At 31.2% G+C, this 25,778-nt stretch overlaps 1 protein-coding gene across 2 annotated transcripts in view; it reads left to right on the top strand.

Annotated features, from left to right (window-relative positions):
* The first annotated feature begins 9,902 nt into the window (after window positions 1-9,902).
* LOC147065562 (uncharacterized) overlaps window positions 9,903-25,778 on the top strand; it is a 95,233-nt gene continuing 79,357 nt past the window's right edge. For both annotated transcript variants that reach the window (XM_085956701.1, XM_085956702.1), the window contains exon 1: window positions 9,903-10,119. The gene's annotated coding sequence lies outside the window, so the exon portion shown is untranslated. The remainder of the gene's footprint in view (window positions 10,120-25,778) is intronic.

Genomic DNA, 25,778 nt, shown 5'->3' with positions numbered 1-25,778 from the left:
ATATGGCGTATTTCAAAAAAACACTACCTTATTCTTAGGTCAATAATTATTATAAAGCAATCATTATTCGTAGGATGTTTATCAAACTTGAATGGTCAAAGACATAGCTTATAATTAGTATCTTTAGATCCATCTTCAAATGTGTTAATCTTGCCGATTTTTTGAATAATAAAATGCCTAATTCTTGTCAAAAATTATCTCGTCATAAATTATACTAATAGTTTTATAAATGCGTTTAAAAATTAATAAATGTAAAAAATCTTAACACCACTGCACAGTTATGTACCGAAATATGATAGAGCGAGAGGTTTAAAAGAATACTATTTTATGTAACAAAAATACTTTATGCAGTCATCAAATGTTTAAAATAACTATAAAGGATAATAAGACTTCAAAATTATATAAATAGATTATCTACAACGTTTAAGGAGTGTCCAGGATCATGGTTTGAAAATACAATAAAAACTCAATTTTGACCTACGACGAGCATGTGGGCCGTTACGTTAGGTGAGGTTTTCATTCTTGAATTCATGAATTTTGCCACAATCCGCTATGAAAATAATATTAATGTTCATATTGAATCTAATAAAATTTGGAGACCGTATGGTATATGGTCATTTCTTTCCGATAGAAAGCTCACGGCGAACTGTGCTACGGTGAAATGTTTTACGTACAGTTTACATGTAACCGTGGCGCGTAGATACACTAAAATCGTGATTCGTGACACTAATTTAAATACCTACGATAATTTGGATTCATTCAAAAGACCGCCAATAAAGCCGCATGTTTGACAGAACCAGAACTCGAATTTTAGATAGGTCAACTGGTACGCAAAGTTCGTAAACACGGCATTCGATAAACAATGAAGGTAATATACTGACCGTTTCCTAACATTTTAATAGTGTCATACATAAATGCATAAGTAAACAAAGCATTATATATTTTTTTAAATATGGAAATTCATTTATTTTGTAGCCACAAACCAAACCCACGGCACTGATATTCAAATTGGCAGGTCATTAATCGGAAAAACAATAAAAAAAAACTTGATAAATGAATGTTAATTTTAACGACAAAATTGTCATGAATAATGTTTTTATCAACAGTTGAATTCATTGTACGATTTTGTGCATTTACAGAATAATTTACGTTTATACCAACCGGAGACAATTTGAGTTAAATTTTAGCTTGTCTAAAATATGCATGCAATCACTGCAATAGCGACTAATTTAATATTAAACCAATTGACAGTTTCGCTGGTAGGTGGTATTTATATTTTTTTTAATATCATTTATTCAAGAAATGTAGTATAATAATGAGGCTTTATCCATCAGTGAATTCAAAGCAACGATGATAATCAGTTTCTACACAGTAATTTTAAATGGGAGAATATAAATAATCCTATTGTTCTTATTTATAACGTGGGAAAGAATCTAAAGAAAAAATAAGTATATTCGATTTAAGCTCTGCATAAAATGTGACAAAAACTATTAGACAGTCCAAATCCGGTGATCAAAGGGGAAAAATTAATCCATAAATGCGCGTATGTCGAGATTCGAAAGTTGAAGAGGATGTATTCCGGAAATAAGTTAGTAAGATTTTATGAACTGACTGCTTAATATTTCTAATCATTGAAAATATTATTTTGTCTATCTTTAATCGTTGTCAGTCTGATGCAAATTTTTCGGTACTTACCCAAGTATGAACATATTGAAAAATGTGCTTTATGGTTCAAATAGACTATATGACGATCGGGCGTTTTAGTGTCTATGATCAAATCTATGCCATTCTGACATTTATACATACATATTGTATGACAGCTATGACTTCGTATTTACATTCTGTGACACCCTGTGACACAGGACGCCAACATAAGAAACTGGTTTTTCGACATATATATGACCGATCGTCATAGAGTGTATTTGAAGCATTAGGAAAGAACAGTAGTCGATTATTATGTAAAATAATTACAAGATAAAAAGAACTTTTTATGTACAACGTTTTTAAATTTTCTGTTGAATCATATAAACTTGACTTGACTAGCTTAAACGATAAAAAAAATGTATTTGATAGAAATGACACTGAGATGTCATTTTGACACTCATATTGATTTCCATAGTAACGCACGTATATATTAATAATTTAGTTGTTAGGACCCTAGCAACCAATAATAGTGGATTGGATTACGGATTTCTTCCTAAATAACTTTTCATACAAAACAGAATTAACTGAAAATGAATTTAATTCTACTTAAAAATGGCTAAAAGTATTTAAAAAATGCATTGGCATCGTGTTCTGATATATTCTAAAAGTTAAAAAATGTCTAGCTAGTCGGAAAGTTAGTTAAAAATCGATTGCAAGATTTGTACCGGACAAACAACCACCGGACAAATACGACCTAATAAAAACGTTGTAAAAAAATGATATAAATGTCACTATTTTATTTAGCACTAAATGTTTCACTGATTGTAATGGATTTTTTATTTTAAACTAGCTGAAGTACCTACCCGGCTTCGTACAAGGTCGATTCATTGACCGATATATTATATATTTTATCTGAATTCACAAAACAACAATTAATAGTTAAATTCTTCAATATTAAAATATCTGTATCTACGCATACAATATAATATCAGAATGCAAATAATTCTGACAGCTAAGTTAAACAAAAAAAACAAAGTTTATCTTGATCTATCATGAAAATTTAAAATTAGAATTAGCAGGAAAGGTAATTTTAACTGACAAACTTTATAGTTTTTATAATAAATGGAGATGTCAGTTGGGACCATAGATAACATACGTGTGCATATATGTATAGTTGAGACATAGTAGTAAAAGGAAATCAAATAAACATATTATTTTGACGTTTATATAATATATAGATATTGTGTCAAAGATGATACAGTATATAATATAGTATATTGATTGTCTTGATCTTTTGGCGCTTAGTAGATAGATACCTATGAAATTATTTGCTCGTGTCGTTTCTTTAAAAGGATGTTTTCACCACAAAATGAATAGGTTTTTAAATCTTCGAAACATAGTAATGTATTCATATGTACCTGCCATGGCCCTTAAGACCCATAATATTAATAAAAATGAAAGAATAAACTAAAGTTGGTTTTTAATTATCATCAAATATTTAAGTATGCATAACACATTTTAACGTGAGGCCTTCGTCTTATAAAATATAAAGTTCGATCGTTTTGACAGCAAACTATACGACATAGTCGGAGGATGGCTGAGTGAGAGAAATTGATGCAATATTATCCATGTAAATACAGTCCACGATATCAACTGTAACTATAATCTCATTCGCCCTACCTAATTACTGCGCACTTGAAGAAATCTCATCTCCGCGTATTCATGGTTAAAATTTTTCCACTATAAAAACTTAATATCGTGGCATCGTGGGAGATGCTGTACAAAAAATCATGTTAAACATTTTTTTCATTGGCTCCACGATCCGATATAGATCTTGGCTGCCTCACAAAGAGGTTTCGTAATATATATTATATATTACGTTAAATGGATATTAGCCACTTACTCAACATATTAGGCATATGCTCTGGATTCAAACAAACATTGAAAAAACTACATGTGAATTTTTCCAGACCCGGATATTCGAACCCATGACCCTCGACTTACAAAGCGGATACGTTGACACTCGGCCATCACAATCGTTTAACCAAATAATAGCTGCCAGTAATTTTCTGACCTACATTTTTTCCTAATAATTAATTAAAAGGGAAAGAAAATACTCGTATCATCTTGATATCAGGTGGGCGGTAAATAATTTTGTTATATTATAATTAAGATTTTTTTAAAGGATGATAAGCAACCCTTCCCCCAGCAACTGTTATTAATGGACGGGAAAATAATAGTATTCATACCTACTGTACGACATGATCTTCTTGGCTACGTGTTAAAACTGTAAACTAACAATCTCCTCCCATTTTTAACTGCACTTCCATTATAAACTACGAGTAACAAGCTCCTCCCATTTAGTCGATGACAGCGCCTTCCGGCTTGTGACTAAATCTTCTTGTTGGACAGTACCTCATAATATCTCGGGGCCAAGTCATAGCAAGTACGAGCTTGCTAGGACTTGGCTCTGATAATCAATCATAAATGAATATTTATCTGTTCTGATTGAAAAATGTATATTTTCTTTTGATTTTTCCAAATGAAAAGGTTTTCCCAATTAAACATCTTTTGTGTACTGAGATTTCAAAACAAAGATAGTCCTTCAAATTATTGAAAGAAGAATTTCTTTTATACTTGCATTGCAGCATCCGTCTTGATTGACATGATTGAAAAAAAAGCTTCTAACATAATGGAACGCTGTAATCATCATAATGCAGTTGACTAACAATAATTATAAACATCGTCATTGAAACAAAAAAAACCAAAATTACTCATCGGCATGAGTTTGTTTAACTTAACAACTTGCTATGATGGTGCATTTATGACGTGGCTATTGACGATATTCATAAAAAACATTGCCTTTAATGGCACACTTACTTACAATTAATAGTCATATGCAATAATATAATAAATGATTCGACAATAGTTAGCGTGTCCAACAAGCAGCCCTGGATAGCCTACATAATCAATAAAATATAATCAAAATCTCATAAATATATCAATCAAAACGGATTCTTAAAAAAAAGAGTGAAACTAAATAAAGCTAATATTAATAATATCGACCGAGTGTATTTGTTGGAGTTTGAATTTAAATTCTAATCGACTAAGTTGTGTACTATTATTGTACTGTGTGTATCAGTAGCAAAGGGTGGAGGTAGGCTGTTAAGATCCGCCGTAAACAGTGCACATTAAACTTTGTTAGTCGTACGCAGTGGCGACTCGTGGATAAGATATTTGGGGGTGCTGCGGTTGATTAAAAATAAAAATAAATGTTTTTTTGGATTATTTTTTACTATTACATCAAAATTAAATATAAATAATTAATTACTTACTTATATTAATAATTAAAATAGAGAACTTTGCATAAATTGCTTGCATAAATGAATTTTAAAAATGTGAATAAATCATTATACCTATATTTCTCTACTCGCTGTGGCGCGCTTGCTCACGCGTGACGCAGAAACGGAGAAATACTGAAATCGGACTGTCTGCCCGGCAGTATGACGCTTCCCGCGCCCCTCCGTTGCCCACTCGAGATTATTCTATTGAAATCGGTACTGTGCAAAATCAAGTACATACCTACCGCGTTGTATGATAATATTATTATTGGACATTGGATGTATCGATGCGCGGGCGAGCTGATTACACGCTGAATAATATTGATATTTTCATATAATACCTACACATAAATTTATGTATATTATAATATTACATTTGTCTCAATTTTCTTGGGGGTGCTGCAGTACCGCAGTGCATATGGACGAGCCGCCACTGGTCGTACGTATTAGTTTTTATTGGACTAAGCTAAAATAATTTACAGATGGTGTTTGTTAGTTTTTAAAAATCAATTAAACGCTGCCTAAATCAAACAATAGTTTTGGTATACTTTGGGCGATACGACAAAATTATTTTTTTCACACTTTTTCATTCATACTTATTTTTTGTTTTCGTTGGATTAAGAATACATATTAGACATATTATTGTTCGTTCATTTTTTTAAATTCATTAAACCCTGCCTTACCAAACTATAATTGATAAAAAACGTTATTATATAAGTATATATGAAATATATTAAGTTATGTATGATTTAATTGCATAATTTTAGATATATTATAGATAGACGAGTATTTTTTGACTATTATTATTTATTATGGCTTCGTTTCGCAGGGTTAAATTAATCAATTAAAAAACTAACCAGCACAGTCTGTAAATTGTAGTTTTATTTGAATGAAAACAAATACGTATTACTGACAATCTTTAGTGTGCACTATTTATGGCTGATATTAACAGCCTACCTCCACCCTTCGCTACTGGTGTGCATATACAATTGGTGAGTGCACATAGTGCGTGAAGATATCTAAAGGCGAAAGCTGGGTCGCAATAAACGACTTAAATGGAATATTACAAAACTTAAATCCATTAGAATCGTTATTCTACACGTACATTATCACACCTTTTTGTTTCTGTAGAGTCTGGGTATTTACGTATATCAACCAACATTGTTTTGCAAAAAAATAATAAAGTATAGTTTTGACTAAATCCAATAAGTATGCGAAGATCCTTAGGCCCGAATTGTCCGGGTACGATTTCTCTGCACGCACTCATCGTGGTATAATTACGTATTTTGTAACGTTGTATAAGCCAAAATAGTAATATAACCTACAATTATTAATACCATGATATTTCCTCGAAATTACGTCGTCAAATACGTACTCAAAATACAACGTTTATCTATTATTGCAGCGAAAATGAAAGTTAGGCAATTAATATCAGCCCGGGCGAAAGTTGATTTAATTTTAGTGCAAATATATTGCGCAATAGACAAGACGGTGTTTTGTCTATGATTTTCATCCGAGAATATTATTATAATATTCAAATAATTTTATTATTGATAGTCATGAATCATGTTATTATTATTTAAAAAAAGAACTATTATCGACTGAGAAAAATTGAATTTACGAGAACGGATATTTACTAAATTCCGATATTATGTAGGTACATCACGGAACGTTTTCTTATGATGGTACATTTTCTTAATCCTACTATATGCATGCTGTTAAACGATGTATCATATTTTAAAAGGAGCCAGTCTTTTCGAAGTTTTGTTGTGTACGGCACGAAATGTACCTATGTATGATAATATGAAGCAACAGGGTATGATAAACAGTAAAAATAAAGGTACTTATGTATCTTACTAAGGTTCAAAGGCCTCGGCTTTTGAGCTTTGAGAATCGATCTCCGCTGAATCTTAGGGGTGCATTGGTACAACCGCGTTACAAACACTCGAGTGAGCGAACACAGCAGCCTTCGGTAACTTATTCTACTTATTCCATTTCAACAAATTTTTGGCAAAAACCAAAAAACTCTTTACGGTATTGATGTTACATAATTATTATGTTTTATGTATTGGAATAAGTTACTTTTGTAACTAAAACTGATTTTGAAGGCGATTTTTCTACTGGATTGAATGCTATTAGGTTCTTCTATACAAAAAATACTTAAATTTTATCCTTTGAATTATGGCATTCAAACTCATTTTCGTCAAGTACTGGAATTGGAATGAGTTCACTTTGAAAATACACCCCTCAATTATTATATACTAACAAAGCACAGAAAACTTGATGAGAACTTTAGGAAAAAAAGATCCGGTCAAAAGACGAATATCATGACTGAAGAATCTAAAGACAATGTGTAATTGTAATAGAACCACGACTTTGTTGTTCCGGTCAGCAGTGTCAAATATTATGGAGATCACTTTGATGACTGACAACTTTCGTTTAGGATACGGAAGTGAAAGAAGAAGAGAATATATTTTTTTAAGATTAGATAGGTACGTTCTCATTATTATTACAGTGGATTTTAAGTATATCAAGTTTACTTAGCCAAATGAAATAGGTACATATGAATCGGCACGGGGACAACTGGATGCCAGGACAAGTGGGCGCCGCACTGTCGAATGAAATGACGTGCATTAATAAAATAAATCGACGTTCGTTACGATTTGATACAGAAAGTTGACGAGGAAGTGTAATAAGTTTCTATCCACTACTTAGTAGTTTCAATTCATTTTGCTCTTAATATAATGTTTTTATTGCGGATTGAGAATTATTAGATATGCCTGATGCTTTATATAATAATTAAAGAACTCTCTTCTTGATGGAACTTAAACATATGCACAATTAAATCTTTATTTACGTGTGCATATTTAAATTCTCACCAAGTATTAAATATACTTTTTTATAGTAGGTATAATTCACGAACGTCTATTTATTTTCGAATTTCATTCGATTGCGTAGCGCCCAGTTGTCCCAGCGCCGAATCGCCCTAGAGCCCAAGCAGGAAATGTATAAATTGATAATAAGATACAATAATGAGCCTTACATCAATTTGTCTTTATGCATCCAGTCCAGATTATCATTATTTAGAATACAGACAGTATTTTCAGAAGATGAATCGACTTAAAGCGAGAAAATAAATCGGCAGCTTCACAAAGTTGTCGTATATTACGTTTACACAATATAATGCCTAAACTAAACGGTACTATCAAACAGATCAGCCGCACGATAGACAACATCATGAAACATCATATCTGCCTAGCGACGTCATTAATCTTCTATCGATGTACATGTTAGTAAAAAAAATGGATGTCGTACAATGAAACATAATTAAGTAAAGTAAAATAGTCATTGTATAAACTCGTGTATATAATTTTTTTTAGAAGTCAAAGTTACGTGGGTAGTTCAGATACTTAAAAAATATAAAATTTGTATTTGTATCAAAACAATTAATAATATTATCCGCTAACTTATTAAGAATTATAACCGATAAGTATGTATATGCCAAAACAGTTGCATTATTTTACATTTTATTGTATCTTAAAATATATTAAAATTAAAATTTATTTACTGACATAACATAGTGAATTTTAGAAATTATAAATTCAATACGTTCGCAACATGACATGGAAAAAAACATATAAATAAAATTACTACTATAAAAAAGACTACATGAAAGTACGTCGAATAAGCTAAGGATCTAAGGAAGGGAGGAATTAACTAATCTCACGTAGGTGGAATATATCAATATCCGAAACGATTTGGTTATACACAGTGTTATTGCCGCCCAATTGGCGTTACAAAATGCAGGTAACTTCTACACCATAATTTAATACCTACAACAAGTTACTGATGTTTGTTAATGACGACTTTTAGACTATAGTATGTCAGCATATCTAATAGAATATCAGTTGGATACAGCCATGAAGAGTATCCATACAGTCTTAAATAAAGAAGTCTCAAGAATATTTTTTAAACTCTCTCTATCATAAGACTGTACTTCAAGCATGGCCCCCACAAGGAGGGGGGGCTGACAGGTCTCTAGCCTAGGGGCCCGGGCTCAGGGGGGGCCTGGCGTGGCGGGTCTATCAGATATGTGAGATAAACACACATCACAGATTTGTTCTAATAGGAAAAAAAGTCGCCTGCGGCGCTACTTCACGAGGGTGTTATCAACAATTAAAATATGAGGTTGTAAGATGCAATTTTCGATTGTCTTATATTGATACTCGACAACTCCATAATTCAAGTAGATGCAGGTATTAAAACTACAAAAAATTGCTAAAAATAAACTGAAGGCCTTTCCTTACACCTCTAACACAATTTTGAAAATGCTTCTGTTGTGCGTTACACATGCCATCAAACATAGCGATAGATAGGGGGGCCCGTTTTAGAATGTGGGGGCCATGACTTGAAGTGATGCGGTGCCCAAACAAAAAGCTTACTCTTAAGTTCATTTCGATTTTTAATACCGTAACACGTCTACTAACTGTCAGTTTACTGTCTAATCTAATGTATTGCCAAGATCCCTCACCTTATATGATTCATTTCTAATATGTGACACCCAACCTTTTACTTATAGCGTACATATTATTATTAATACGTCAATTCTGCATTGCAAGTATGCGACTAAATAATAATTATTAATATGGTAGGTAATATAATAATATGTTAGTTAGAAAGCCTTCCAGTTACAGACATCAATCATCGACATTGCATCCAACCGTCAGTGATACAGATTTTTTTATGATCGACACTCCGATACGAGAAATTACATAAAAATAATAAACAACAAAATGTAAGACACGTAGGCCGACCGGAACCGGTTATTTCTCTCTCACCGACCGGCCGACGGAACAGCTGATCGCATCAAAGAAAGAATGGAGCAGTAAAAAGTACAAGTCTTCACCCATTCGACTCATAGCGAGACTGACTCGCTAACTGTAAGGAGGTATATGAACGAAACATTTTATATTTTTTTATACAAGTAACAAATACGATATTTATTATAGCATCGAAGTATTTATTTTAAAATAAAAACAATTATTGTAATTTATTCAGTGCCTTGCTTTATTTAGAGCAAATGAATACGAGTGATAAGTGGTTGAAATAAATAAAGGATTGCATTTTTTTAAAGGTAAGAAATTAATAATTTATTTAATAATAAAAATTACAATTAATCTACCATCCCTTATTTAAGAATTCAACAAAATTAAGAAGAATAATATTAAATTCTACATTTTTAATCGATATTTGTTTAACCTAATTATCAACAGGAATTGACTGGAATATTTTTAATTACTTAACTATTTCTTTTATTCAACGAATAATTCACAATTTTTAAGAATGTAACATTCTAATTATTGAACATACATAATTTTGAAAACACAGTGACGTCTCGTGGGGGTAGGCAGATTGAGCGTCGCTTAGGGGCGGCAGTCACTCGAAGGGCGGCAAATCGTGGAGAATCATTTGCTAAAAGTAATACATAGAAATAGGGCACCTAAACTTAGCAATAACGAAAATATCTTTCCACTAAAAACATCAGCTCGATGGTTGGCAACAAAATGTAAAAGGTTTAACAGTTATCAGGTGTATCTTTTAAGGACCTCAAACTGTGGTGATTTGTGTAAGTGTCGTACTTAGTTATATTATATTTATGCGCTTTTATATCTAAATTTAATTTTGTATGTTTTAGTGGTATTATTTTGTTAATAATGTATACATACAACACAATTGTTAGATATTGGAGTCATGAAAGTGTGGTAAAAAATACTGCATAAAAATGGGGCGGAATTTTGGCGCTGCCTAGGGGCGGCATTTTGTCTAGGGACGTCACTGTAGAAAACGCTTCTGAGAAAATATAATTATTTATTACCAATAGAAAAAATCTTTTTGAAAAAAATAAGACACCCCGCAGGAATCGAACCTGCGTCTCTCGGGTATCGTGCCCACACACATTGACCACAATTCTAAAGGAGTCATATTTAATTACGACAAATTTTAACTAATGGCTTGTAAATACTCACTGAATTTAGAAAGCGCTTCATGTGTTGGCCGAGCAGTTTATCTAGTGTCGTGAATACCAGGTTCGAATCCTAGGTCTGGCAAATGTTTTTCAATTTGTATTTGAGGTCAGAGTATGGACGTAATAGATTGAGCAAGTGGCTAACATCTATTTCTCGTAAAAACAAAAATCTTATATCATTCCATTCTGTAGAGGCCTATAGGATTAAACATGGTCAAAAAAGAAAGAAAGAAAATGTGTATTATTATATTCATTTCCAAATAACTTGTCCCGCACCACACACATCTGCTCTCAGAGAAATATCAAGCATTGTTTACAATTAATATTATTTCAATAAACAGACTACCTAGTGATTAGTATAATCAAATATTTGAAATATTTATAGTATGTCACATACCGAAACGTTCTATCTCATGTTCACGATGAGGCCATCCATAAAAAAGAAGAAGGTGGTTTTAATTAATAATATAGTAGGTATCACATTTTTACGTCCATAAAATTTTATGTCTAAAAATCTGTGGAGAAAAACGACAATGATATTCGTATTCGCGAAGTGACGAGCTATGTTATGGGTACTATAGTGACAAAAATCGTTTTTTAAACATCCGCCAAAATTAGCCTTATTGACCTTATCTCTATAATGAAACCCGTTTACAGTTTACCGCTAACGATTGGTGAAAGGACATCAAAATCAATATACTTACCTCTTTCTTGTACTTCTTCCATAGCTTTTATTGTTATTTTTGCTGCCCAGTAGTTTCACTGAGAAACCACCCGCTATTATTTTTGTGCTTCCATTGTCATCTAGTTTTGAATAGCCACATTTTTATAATGATAAACTATACAATCATCTATGCATTAAAAATAAAGTTCACGATATAAAAACGGTTACAACAGATTTATACCTAAATGATTGTACAGAAGTTAGATATTTTAAGTGCTGTCACATGAAGAGATTTCAAGCAAAATTACACTATATTTAAAACATCAAAATATTGTCTGGCGAGTCTTTCTAATAATTGTTTATAATTTATATTATGTAGTCATAATGTTATAAAGTATATATATAATTCATTAAAATTCCTTTCAGTTTATAATAATAATATGTCAAATTATATACCATTAGTTACTATTTTATATGTGTTAAATACATGTTTTTTGTTCTAGTTGTCCAGTGGTTAATACGTATAATCACCCTAAAAACTAAACTATAAGTAAAAAAAATAAAAAAACAATATTTTTATTTATAGTAAATACATAAGTAATATTATTAAAAAACCGTTTTTAATTTTGGTTTATTTGAACATTTTGAGGTTTCCTAGATTAAGATATTTTCAACTGATCTTAATTGTCAAATGATGATATAAAATATAAATAAACTCCAAACTCAATTAATGATATAGTTTAGTTTATAAAGATTATTTAATAAACAGTTTTTTCTCTATAAAATGCACCATAATCGATTATTTTAAGTTTTAACCATATTTAAAAGTGTAATAGTTTCTAGCCACAAGGACTTTTTTTATTTAGTGATTTCTCATAAATTATGATGTGTTTTTTTTATATTTACCTCTGGTTCTTCGTTATTGTTACAAGGTTGCGAGATATATATAGTAAAAATTGCTTTTTTAAATTATGATGCAAGGTTATGAGAAAAAAATATTTTTCAAATACCTAATAATAATCTTTTAAATATACGGATGTAATTTGATAATTATTATGAAACAAATTGTTATGTAATTACGTGCGTTTTCATGCAAGACACAATAATTAAAATTAAATTATTTATACTTTTAAAATTTTAACAACCTTTTATGAATGTGGTATTCAACTTTCGTTTAAAATGAAAATTTCCTGAGTAGTTTAACAATTTTTAAATCGAATGGTAAACAAATTTTCATTTTTCATACAGAAAATTGCGTAATTTTAATAATTCTCAGAACGTGTAAGAAACAATAAATCGTATATCGACTGTGTACTGCCAATAATTATGTTATAACGCCATAAAAGTAGATTTCACAGTTGAATAAAAAACCTTCTGATTTCTCCATAAGTTTTTTTAAAGCTTAGAACATTGATAGATTTAAGTTGGTTCTTTTGACATGTGACGTAATATGCCACTAACAGCTACCAGTTGGCATTACAAACTTGGGTTGGCAGCTCACGATCGATACACATAGTCTCATGAAGGTTTCCCTTTTTAAAGTAGGTAACTTAAACTCATGTTAATCCTCATATCAACATTAAAAGTACGTTACTGTATTTATTGAAACAAGCTATAATAATTTTACATAAAATACGTAATATTATATATATTATAATATATAGAAAATCTATTCCCTACATAATTTATTTCCTATATTGCAAATCAATGGAAATATTTAAATATTTAACTATGCATGTATCAAGAGTCTTATGTATTCAATTTTACGGATTGTGATAGGAAGCGAGACTTCCGTTAAAGTATAATAACAATACAATTTTATTCGTTATATTTTTTCAATTCATTTACATTAAATATTATCACGGATTATTTTTAAGAGGAAATGGGTTATAATAAGAGGATATGGGAAACACTATGGGCATCTAGCGGTGGAATACAAAATATGCAATTTAACATATTTTACTGATAATTATTTACTTTTAAAATGTTTGGTTACAATACTGCAATTCAATTGTATATGATATATAATAAATTATTTTAAGTTATACACTTTGTTTTAATAATAAAAAATCCATTAAAACTATAAATTATTCAAAAATCACTGGTATATCTGAGATGTATCTCCTTATAAAACCACATTTTAATGATAAAATGAATAATAGTATGAAATTATTTAACCAACTCACATTATATTACATTATTAGATATACATTTTTTTAATTGTTAATTTATCTCATATTTAACAAATATTTTTAATGACTTTATATACCTACGAATTGATTATCAATAATACTTGAAATTCATTAAATTGTATCTTTCGTAGTTTGCTACTAGATGTCACCTTAGAAGCACTGCACTTCGCCTTAATAAAGTGACAACATATTAATAATTATAGTTTAGAGCAGGGGAGGGCAAACTGCGGCCCGCGGGCCGCATGTGGCCCGCCGGGTATTTTTTGCGGCCCGCCATCATTAATTCTACTTCTGATTACGAATAACTTTTTTATATATTTTATAAAAAATATTGACAATAGATTAAAATTTGAAGAATTTGTTGTTTCGTTAATGTATTATCTCTGTATGTCCTCCTTGCGTCTCGAATTGCATCGTCCTGAAGATATATCCAAATTTTACAATGCCCTTAATTCAGACAAATTCGAACAACTTAAAGATTATGCAAGGGAAATGTTCGTTGTTTTTGAAACAACCTATATATGTGAACAAACATTTTCGATCATGAACCTCAATAAAAATTCTTTACGATCAAATATCTCCGATGCCCATTTACAAGCAGTTTTGAAAATATCAACCACAAAATTAACACCTGAATTTGAAAAAATGTACAACACTTTCATTCTTCTCATTAATTTTTTTGTAATGTTTATTTTTCGTGATAATAAATAGTGTATATCTAAAAATGGTATTTTACTTGCGGCCCGCCGCTCATTTTGAATTCTTGAATTTGGCCCTCCATCCAAAAAGTTTGCCCGCCCCTGGTTTAGACGGTATTATGCACTACTCAGTTAATAGTGTGCATTATAAATATCATTACGTGCCCAATGTTTACAAAATAATAAGTTTGTATATTATGTTGAAGCCGTATAGTATAGATACTTTTAAACAATGAAAAATATTTTAAATAGATAAATATTATTACGGTTATAATACACTGAATCATGAAAATAACAATAAAATACCACGTTTTATGATAAAAATAACAAATTGGTACCTACCTACGTTTTCAAAACACTACAATACAAAAAAGGGACTAAAACCCCAGAATATACAAAAAAATATTTTAAGGCAAGTGCAGTCTTGTGTAGGGTTTGCAAATTTAGTATTCATAAACACCGAAATACGGTCATAAAAATCCAAAATACCGGTATTTATAAAGCAGATAAATTGAAAAAAAAATACAAAATGACCGACAAAAATTGACATTTTGACGACAAAACTCTCGACCAAAGAAAAGAAAAAAAAAATTCTGAGTTCCCTGCTCTCGACTTTGGTGGAGCTAATAAAGGCTCTCTCTTGACGTAGGGTTTTGGACAGAATTATCTTTAATTTTTGCGGAAAAGATGATATAGCATTAGGGCACCGTATAAGAGTTATCTAATATATTTTTATGTCATACCCGCTATTCAATATCACATACTTATTAACCGGTATTGTTATTTCCATTCGGTATTGCAATTCCTAGTCTTATGGTAGTTCTATTAACGATCTTATTAATCATTTAAAAAAATAATTAAAATTATATATCATTTAAATTCAAAGATAAACGTTGTAAAACACACTTCAGAACACGAACAGTCGACTCTTACCCCCGTTTCAGACGGGACACCGGTGTCGCTCTCGTATTAATATAGGAGGCCATCGTATTCGAATAAAGGGGTCTTTTTATTATGTTTATGAACGCCCAGAGTTAATGAGTCAACGCAAAATTTCGCGTTATAAATTAGAACATAAAACTGGCTACGGTAATAACAACAAATGTATCGGCGGCTTGAGAATGTAGCGTACAACATAATACAAATGATTTTTTTGTAGTACTTATTCCACTTTTAATCAATAAATTAGGACCGGTTTCGTCCACCTCAGAGGGACATTTTCAACTGAATACATTTTTTTAAATTTAAAAACAATATTTATCAAACAAAATCCAAAGTGACAGAAATAATATAACAATAGGTACATAAATTATCCGTACAATAATACCTTGCCCATAACAAATTAATTTAAAATTAATGAGGTTGGACATTAATATTTAATAAATAATAGAATAATAAATAAAAAAAAATGTATTCAGTTAAAACTGTCCCTCTGAGGCGGACGAAACCAGTCCTAATTTATTGATTAAAAGTGGAATAAGTACTACAAAAAAATTGCGTTTTATTAATTAAAACAACAATACAATGCAGTTCCACCATGAATTATTGACAATTCACAAAATAATAGAAATAATACAAAGGTCCCTTTATTCGAATACAAAGTCCTCCTTATTATATACGAGCGCGACACCGGTGTCCCGTCTGAAACGAGGGTTATCGTATTTTAGAGATATTTTTATCCTTAAAACGTCGTTAAAATACCCAATAGTAAATTCAGATCAAATTAAATATTATATTAGCATTAATCTATCGCAAATACACCATCCGTGGAGTACTTACTTTGTTGTGTATTTACCATTTATTGTAGCAGTCTGAGCTCGTTATAAGAATAGGTTATAATATCTTTTTAATAAAATCGATTGTCTCTGATGCATGATTATTAACAAAGAAAAACCGCCCGTCTTTACGATAATGTATTTTTATATAGGCTAATAGTTAATCATTGGCAGTTGTTTAAACTGTATCGTAACATTTATTTAATCTTATCTGACATCGTTATAGACATATTATTGATTGAATAAGCGATGATTATTTTTTGCTCTACATATTTGAATGATCTGACATTTTAGTCCCTTTATAAGGTGATCGTTTAGAAAACTTGTTTTGATTTCATTTTTATATATGTCGAATTACAATAATTGTACCTCGCCCTAAACATGTTGCTGCTAATCACAGTGAAAGATAAAGTAATGGAATGGAAGTAAGACGTCTTTATAATGTACTACAGTAACGAAGATATTGTTTATAATTTATAAGTAGCAGTGTTTTTGAACCGATTGTCTTTCCGTTCAATGCTATCAAACCATCTAACCATCCACACCCATAAAAACAATCGACAGGTATGCAACGAGCTAGGAATAATTAAATGATTATTTTTAGCAGGTGAAAAACTCGTGGATTTAAATTAGCACGACCAGTGATCAGCAAATTTCCCGCTCTTACGCGTGTCCGGAAATTTCCACGTATGCAACTGACAGTATCACAGTTCACTGCGGCATATTGTATCGGAAATATATGGTCGTATATCTAAATAAAACACTTAAAATTCACGGAATACAAGGGAAAGATAGAAGAAAATAGTATGTAAATAAACCAGAAATGTGTACATAAAAGTCCGAATGATTCAAAATTAGGTTAGCAAGTAGGTACTCGTAAAAATCAAGTCGAATCTGACAAAAAAGGCAGCATTATTATCAAATATGTTATACATACCAATCAGTATGAAATTAATTTTCCTATTGAATCTCATAAAATTGGATATACTCTTCGTAATGCTCCACGACCTGGATCGAATACACGGATGAAGCGACGAGAAGTTATAAGTAGAAGAGATGGCTATTCTAAATAATTAACACGGTTTCACGTTTCCATTATATTTTTTGCTCCAAAATAACACGGATATCACTCGAAACAATTCCATAAACAAGACGGGTTATTTACAATACTTGTTAGCATAATTAACACGTCTTACTTGATTCTAATGGATGCAAGACAAGAATAGAAGAATTTGATACTCAACGACAATTAACAGCTCGTGATTAACACGGTCATGGGCGGCCGTATTACAAAATATCACATCCGACGGTTAACTTCCCGGGATAATTAACTGCATATTATTTTTGATTTTAGAGTCAAGCGATATGTTAGAATAGCTATGCTGGTTTTGTTAATCCTGTCCCCTCCCGCAGTGTTAAAATTCAATATTGAATTATCAATATAATATACTATTATATTCAATTTTTCTGTGGGCGATCCTGATCGCCTCTTTTGATCATGTCCGATCCTAATTAGATCATATATAGGCCTCTACAGAGTGGAGGTTTGATTTAACAGATTTTTGTTTTTTATGAGAAATGGATGTTAGCCACTTGCTCAACCTATTAGGTCTATTCATACTCTGACTCCAAACCAGGGAAATAATAGGAACTGAAATATCTAACGGGCAAGGAAAAGCAGGCAACCGATCTCGAGTAAGGAAGAATACGGGATAAATTTAAACACGTGTCAAGCATACGTTATACTTCGAATACTGACAACTGCCCTCGGTTTATGCATTGACGCTCATTTAATATCGTTATATTACACACCACGTAATGCGTGGTTCATTTTCGTAGGATCACATATTCAAAATCCTGCGTCAAAATTTACTGTATTGGTATAAAGACTATCGAAATTCTATTTATTATCTGTTCTGGACTCCAAGCACAAATTGAAAAACAATATTTATATTTGCCAGACCCAGGATTCGAACCTGGGACGTAAGCCGCTAGGCCAGCATGAGATTATACAGTGACGTCCGTAGATAAAATGCCGCCCCATTTTTTTATACAGTATTTTTTATCATTATTTCATGACTCCAATATCCAAGAAATGTATTGTATGGATACATTACTAACAAAATAGGTATAGGTACAGTGATGCCAACCGTACTATAATTATAGTACAATACTATAATTTTAATTCCGCGAAAAATGTAAAATACTATAATTTTACGCCAAATATACCAAAATACTATAATTTTAACGGATTCAAGACGAAAAATGTTACTATACATTTATCAGAAATACTATAATTTTTACGCCTTTGTACTATAATTAGCTTAGAAAAAGATGGCAACACTGTATAGGTATACCACTAAATCTAATTTAAATGCCATCTCTACTTCAATGTACAGTATTGCGAGTCCACGGTTTTTGATTCATTTAAAAATGCACCTGACAAATTTCAAGACTCGCGAGTGAACGCCAAAAATGTTTGGATAAATTAATTAGGTAAATATGTACCTACGTACTTACCTATAATTAAAATATAATTCGCAAATCTGCACGTGTCACTGCTGGTCATCAAGAAAGTGACGTCCAAGGACAACGGAAGTAAACTAGACATCGCGAACCCGACAAAAAAATACAGCCCTGTTAAACCTTATATGTTAATTAATAGGTACATTTTATTTCCAAGCAGTGACCTGAATTTTTTAATGTAAAGATATTTCCGTTATTACTAAGTTTGTGTATCTGCCTATTTCTATATATATCTACCTAATGATTCTCCTCGATTTACCAACCTTCGAATAACTGCCTCCCCCAAGCGACGCTCAATCTGCCTACCCCCACGGGACGTCACTGAGCCTTATATCAGGAACAATAAAATTATCCTGCTTAGCATAAATTCATATAAGTAACCATCAATATCAACACAGTTCATTTACTGTGTTGTGTGTATTCAGAATAGTGGGACGTAAAGAAAATTTAAATACAATGAGCTTGAACGCGTACGCCACACTCATGACCTCGTAATGTCCTGATTATGGATAATCGCAATACACATCTTCTGGGTCGATGCAATCACACACTTTTCTTTCCTACAACGTTCATATTCCTTTTGTTCTCTCTCCGACTTTCACATCGAACATAGACTGCGAGCAATCTCGCAGTCTTCTGCTAAATAAGTACCATCACTGTACTTACAATTACTGTCGTCAAATTATTATACTTACTTCAATTGTATACAATGACTCATGATTTTTACAGAATGACATTGATCCGATAGTTATTTATAAACAGACAGCTAAGTATACACCTATAATAATAGCTAACACATTGTTTACGTGCGTAGTCAATACAGGAAAATATTGTAGACAATACGTTTTTATCATTGTTTCTCTCTCAAATTTAAAACAATTGTACAATATTTTCTCACGATAATAATTATCTTCATCATTAACAGTGAACTATACGCAAATTAAATAAGTGATTTTATTATAACCACCTAAGGAAGTATTCAGTATGTATTCAATTTTACTTCAATCTCTTACTATTATAAGTATATCTGTAACGCATTAGAAAAAACATAATGTAGATGTTTAGGAGAGCTAGATAGGGTGAACGCGTATTAAAAGGGAAAAGGAGAGAAAAAACATACACGTAAACGCGAATTTAAAAATAAACTGACCCGTAAGGAAAGGAATCGTCTATTTTAAATCAGGTCGTGAAAGACGAACAAATGACAGGATACTCTCATAATTATTTGACAGATGCTTACGTTCTACCTATCGTCGCTATAGGATTGGTTTACCAAATATCCATTTTTGTCGAAATCGACCTCTTAATGCAGAATGTTTTTTTGTATCTAATCGGACGAGAACCATCCCTTTCTTTAAATTACTTTGTAATGGTAATGAATACATCATTCATATGCTGTAAAAATAACAATTTAAATATCTCCATGTATTTAAATATAGAATTATGAAATTTGTTTTTCGTCTCCTGAGCATTTGGTCTATTCGGGAAACCAATCCTACAGCGACGCTATGTAGAAAGTATTAAATGACGTTACAATTCATTTTTTGTGACAGATTGACGGAAAGGTTTTAAGAAGTAGGTATGGTGTCAGATAGGAAGCACGATTTTGATAACGTTAATTTCTTTGCTCGATTCTAATTGAAGAGATTTTGGAAGTGGATACATCAAAGTGAAAGTGTTAAAAAATCAACAAAGTGGCGTTTAGATAAAAAAAAATCGGCGTGTGTACGCGCGTTAGAAATTATACTTCTTTGGCGTAACAAAACAAAAACAAAACTCGAGATAAACTAGGTTCTTTGCCTAGCTCTTAATTATCTTGTGAAATTACACACTCAAGAAAAAGGTTTTAAAAAAAAAACTTCTATATACTTTCACTTATATTACTAAATTAAATAATGGTTTCTCGTTGTTTTTATTTTTAAAGTACCAACTGTCACTCTGGCGTTTAATAGTTTGTTTACGTAAGGAATTTCAAATGGCCGACAATAATAAATTCGCTGCCTAGGCAACGGAACAATTCTAAACAATAATATTATACTGTGTAATCGTCACGATTGGAGTATCATACTGTGGCGTAATGGTAGTGCGTTCGGCTGATAACCGAACAATCGGTGGTTCGAATGCAATCGAGTGCGTTTATTTTTGGGTGAAAAAATAAATTATGTGTTACATCTCACACGCCAAAAATACATTTGATATGATTTCCCAAACACTCCAAAAGAAGTATAATTTCAAAAAAATCAGTGTGTTTTCCAATACACAATCAATCAAAAGAATCATCAACTAAGCGTCGTTGCAGAAATAAGCCAGATCAAATAATGTTGACAGGTGGCACTGCCACCTGATATTTTTCTAGGTTTTAATATATCATGTCCAATTTTGCCGTGTACTATTGTGAATTAACTGTGAAACCGCGAATCAATTATATAATAATTAAAATACAAAGCATTTACATTATTTCTAATAATGACCAATATCTGTGTTATGAATTAATATTTTTTTATGGCAATTAATAATGTAAAATAAACATTGACGCATTTTAATGGAAAGTTCATTGAAACTCAAATTTAAAACGTAATATGTACAGTAACAGTTCATGAATGAATCGCAGTGAATATTGTAGCAGTAATTATTATTCGAATTTTAGTGTATTTATAGGTAAAATGGTTCAGTTGTCTATTTCTAATAAACACTGGCTTATATAAAAGTCAAATTTAATTTAAATCAGTCAACGGCGTTGCCCCAGTTGTCGGCGGTTTTCATTAATTTTAACAATAATTTAATTTATTTAATGCTTTTCTTTCCATAATTCTACAATGAACAAAATTAAATGTTATATGAAATATAAAAAAAAACTGCTTTACACACTCAAAAATTAGGGTAGATTTATATTGTGTATAAATAACTTGATCTATCTAAATAACACGTAACTCCGACTGCATACATTGAATATTTTACGGTCTTATTAAAATGGCATATGAAATATTAGAGGTTTCTTTAGATAACTATATTTTATTATTAAGCAGTTCTCTAAATAGTAAATTTTATGAACCGGAGCGATCGATAATTTTTCGGAAATATTTACATATATTTATCTTATTTTACGTATCTACTTATATACAAGAATAAATGAATAATACATAAAAGAAAGTGAATTTAATTGTTATAGAATAATTCACGAACCGGTATCCAATATTTATTTTTTACATGAGATGAAGCGATAATCTCGGAGGATTCACCAACCGGAACTGCGCTACGGTGCACTCCATCTATTTCAAGCCCTAAATATATTATAACAACGATGATTTTACTAAACTATCAACGAATAAAAAAACTACTTCAATCGTAACTTAGGAGGTTTCAACATCTCAATAACGATATGTAAATACTAAGTAGAACTGAATCAACTTTCTCAGGCGTATAGTAGATAAAAAAATTAACATCGTTTCGCTAATAAGACGTGTAAATTATAAATAATATGAAATCGAATAGTCTCTAAATCGGATTGTATGTTATTCGTTTTGTTTGTTCGAATATTTACTGCGCAATTCCAATAATAAGAGTTATTTTGATCTTTCAAGTTTTATTGCAGACGTATTTATATTTAGACAGTAAATGTGTTTTGTGGAATAAACAGACGTTACTGGTAACATTCGAAATACCAACAATATTAACCAACCGCTCTCCGCAATAAATACATTTTCTTATTATTTTTTAATCGGAGATAATTGTATTTTACAACGTTACAACGTTTTTCTTAGCTCGTATTCTTGTTTGTCCGGTGGTTGTTTGTCCAGTACAAATCTTGCAATCGATTTTTAACTAACTTTCTGACTAGCTAAACATTTGAAACTTTTAGAATATATCAGAACACGGTGCCTATGCATTCTTTTGATACGTTTAGCCATCTTTAAGCAGAATTGAATTCATTTTCAGTTAATTCTGTTTTGTATGGAAAGTTATTTCAGAAAAATCCGTGGTCCTAGCAACTAAATTATTAATATATACGTGCGTCACTGTGGAAATCAAAATGAAATGTCAAAATGACGTTTAAGTATTCTATATTTGTTTGTTTTTTATTTAATTCATATCGAGTACAAGTTTGAGCATATTGAAAATTTAAAAACGTTATATATAAAAGTTCTTTTTATCTTGTAATTATTCTTCTTTATTTTAAAGACTATTCTCTAACATTCTTTTCTTCATTTGAGATTCACTTGTTCAATATTTTCGGAGGTCATTCTGCTTACCGCATGTTTCTGTCATCGCAATTATTATTCTTTCCGATCTCTAACTATTCATTTAACTGACATGGTCCATTCAGTGATCTTATGGGCCGTAATCAACAGTCAAACCTAACATATTAATATTGGGCGTGTTTTTTAAAGATTGGTTTTGCCCGTGTTTTTTTTAATATATAAAAAATACAACACCATAAATATATACTCCAAAACTTATTTTTAATTTATTAAGTGTATAAAATTTAGATTGAACGGTTTACAAGCCAAATGAACCAAGTGCATTCTGGTTAATTTTGTGTAAACTAGGTTCAAACATAATTTTTGAGTAAGTATTTCTAATTCTGTAAGGGTGGGGTGGCTTGTGAACCACTCAATAGTAAACGTTAACTCAATGTCTGGTATTTAGAAGTTACAGGGCTTTCGATAATAAACTCCATGTGATAATTTAAATGAAGTTTAATTTAAAAATAGGTATCACATTTTGACATTTTGTGGATAACATTAACGAGTGGCTCTTTCAAGCATCGGCTCGGATATAAAAAAAATGTTTTCTGTTTAACAAGTGCAAACATTTTATCAATTAACTATGTAAGTATTCGTAACGGTGGCCAAATAGAATTCTGCAAAATCTAAAACGGTTTCTTTACTTTTTCTTTAGTTTTAGTTGCTATGAAATATGACTGTCGACATATTTATAATATTTTGTAGAGTGTGCCGCGACGGAAAAAAATGTTGAGAAGCACTTGGTTAGATAACAGCTACTAATTTTAGAAAACACAATAGGTACAACATCGCAAGATAACGAAATGTTGTGTGTCATTTCCGTGCATTTTATTATTGAAATTCAAGCGGTTCAAAGAACTCGCTGTGTGAAAATATAATCGGAAATATTCACCGAAATTCGTCTTTCAAACTTTCTCCTTCTTGTCGAAAAATAATCTTTCCATCTATAAGTATTATGTTTGCTGCATTATAATTTAACAAACTTTTTCTTGATTGGGACATTTTCGCGGTTATAAATTTCTAAACGGATATTGCTGTCAAATTGGTTGTTTTGGCGCGAATTGTATTGATAACTTGAGAGCAAACTATTTAGATACCTACTACATTTTATCAATCAGCAAATATTATTGAAATTATTATAACAGAATTAAAATACAATTTGAATCATTTTGTATAGCAGTCAGACTACTATACGTTGTAGACATGTATTATAATTATGAGGGAAAAAAATATTTTTGACGTCTGTTTCCGGATGTGAATCCATAATAAATTAGAATGCTAAGATTAGCAAAAGTGTACCAAAGGTGTCTGTTTCACAAAATATTATCTTCAATATTGCCGTTCTACTCTGTAAGACTCATAAACCCCATTCTGGCAAAAAATAGATTTTCATTATATTGGTGTACGATTCTTAATCGATCTAATAAAATCTATTAAATCGTATCAATACAATAGAAAAATGCAACTAAATATTAGCGCCTTTATTTTATTACACCCATAGCGGGTGGTTAGTGGTTACTCTAGGCATGAGATTCTAACTCAAGATTATCCAAGGTAATAAATAACAATTCGATAATCCGCGCGCGATACATTCCACTCGCGGTGGATGCAATGGAATGATGGCACAGAAATCATTGTCGCGTCGTATAGAGATTTTGTTTTAATATTTTAAATTTCGAACTTCTATTTAAAACAACAACTAGATTGTTTTTACCAAAGATATTAAAAAACCTTCTAGATGTTTGAAATTTAAGCAAAAATTAACTCTGATCTACTGATTAGGTTGTCTACAAGTGACTTCACATTGCAGGTTCATTTTAGATAACTTCACACTATCTACTATGAGACTCCACTATATTTTCAGATTTACCCAATTAATTAATTACGTTTACACGATTAGATATGCAGATATTTCCAAAATAAGTCTTGAATAACATTTCACATTTTATATTTTGCATATGCATGGCATTGCCGCAATGACATTATTAATGGACGACTCACTCAGTACAGTAGCTAGCAAGTAAATTCAAACGTAGCATTCGCACGTACATAGGTAGACGTCACGCAATATCCATTATGCGATATCACGCATCGGGAATTTATAGCAATATCACCTTTATTGTAATGGCGTTAGAACATTGTTTCTAGTATCAATGTTCGTTTGAGCGAACCCGTTCGAACCGAACCATTCGGCAGACCCGACAAGAAGCTTCGAGAATTTATAGCAATATCACCTTTATTGTAATGGCGTTAGAACAGATTATGACATTCGGCAGACCTGACAAAAAAGTTGGTGTCATTTTTTTTTCCAGATGCTTCGTCCATATTAATGTCATTGCATTGCCGTATAAAAACGAACATTTAAACATAAAATTTAGCCATAAATATGTAGGCCACCATTTTGTTTTGGGGTTGCCAATAGAATAAGAAAAATAATGAAATTATTACCAAAACAAGCAGGCGTACAAACGTTCGATTCGAAAATCGAACTCCCTTCAAACTTCCTGATACGGAATGTGTACAAAACTCCTTCTATCTAGTGTTCAAATTCTTTCACTTCTACAGTATCCGGTAAAAAATACATGAGGTTTAAAACAAATTACACCCACTTTAACGGAAATTGAACTTATTTAGTTTACTTCTCACTGTGGCTAAATTGTATTTTAATC

Source organism: Rhyacophila brunnea, unplaced genomic scaffold, assembly GCF_057557595.1.
Source record: "Rhyacophila brunnea isolate RB1 unplaced genomic scaffold, BYU_Rbru_1.0 scaffold_6, whole genome shotgun sequence".
NCBI classification, from domain to species: Eukaryota; Metazoa; Arthropoda; class Insecta; order Trichoptera; family Rhyacophilidae; genus Rhyacophila; species Rhyacophila brunnea.
The sequence above is the reverse complement of the archived record's forward strand: the minus strand, read 5'-3'. Positions and strand labels throughout refer to the sequence as shown.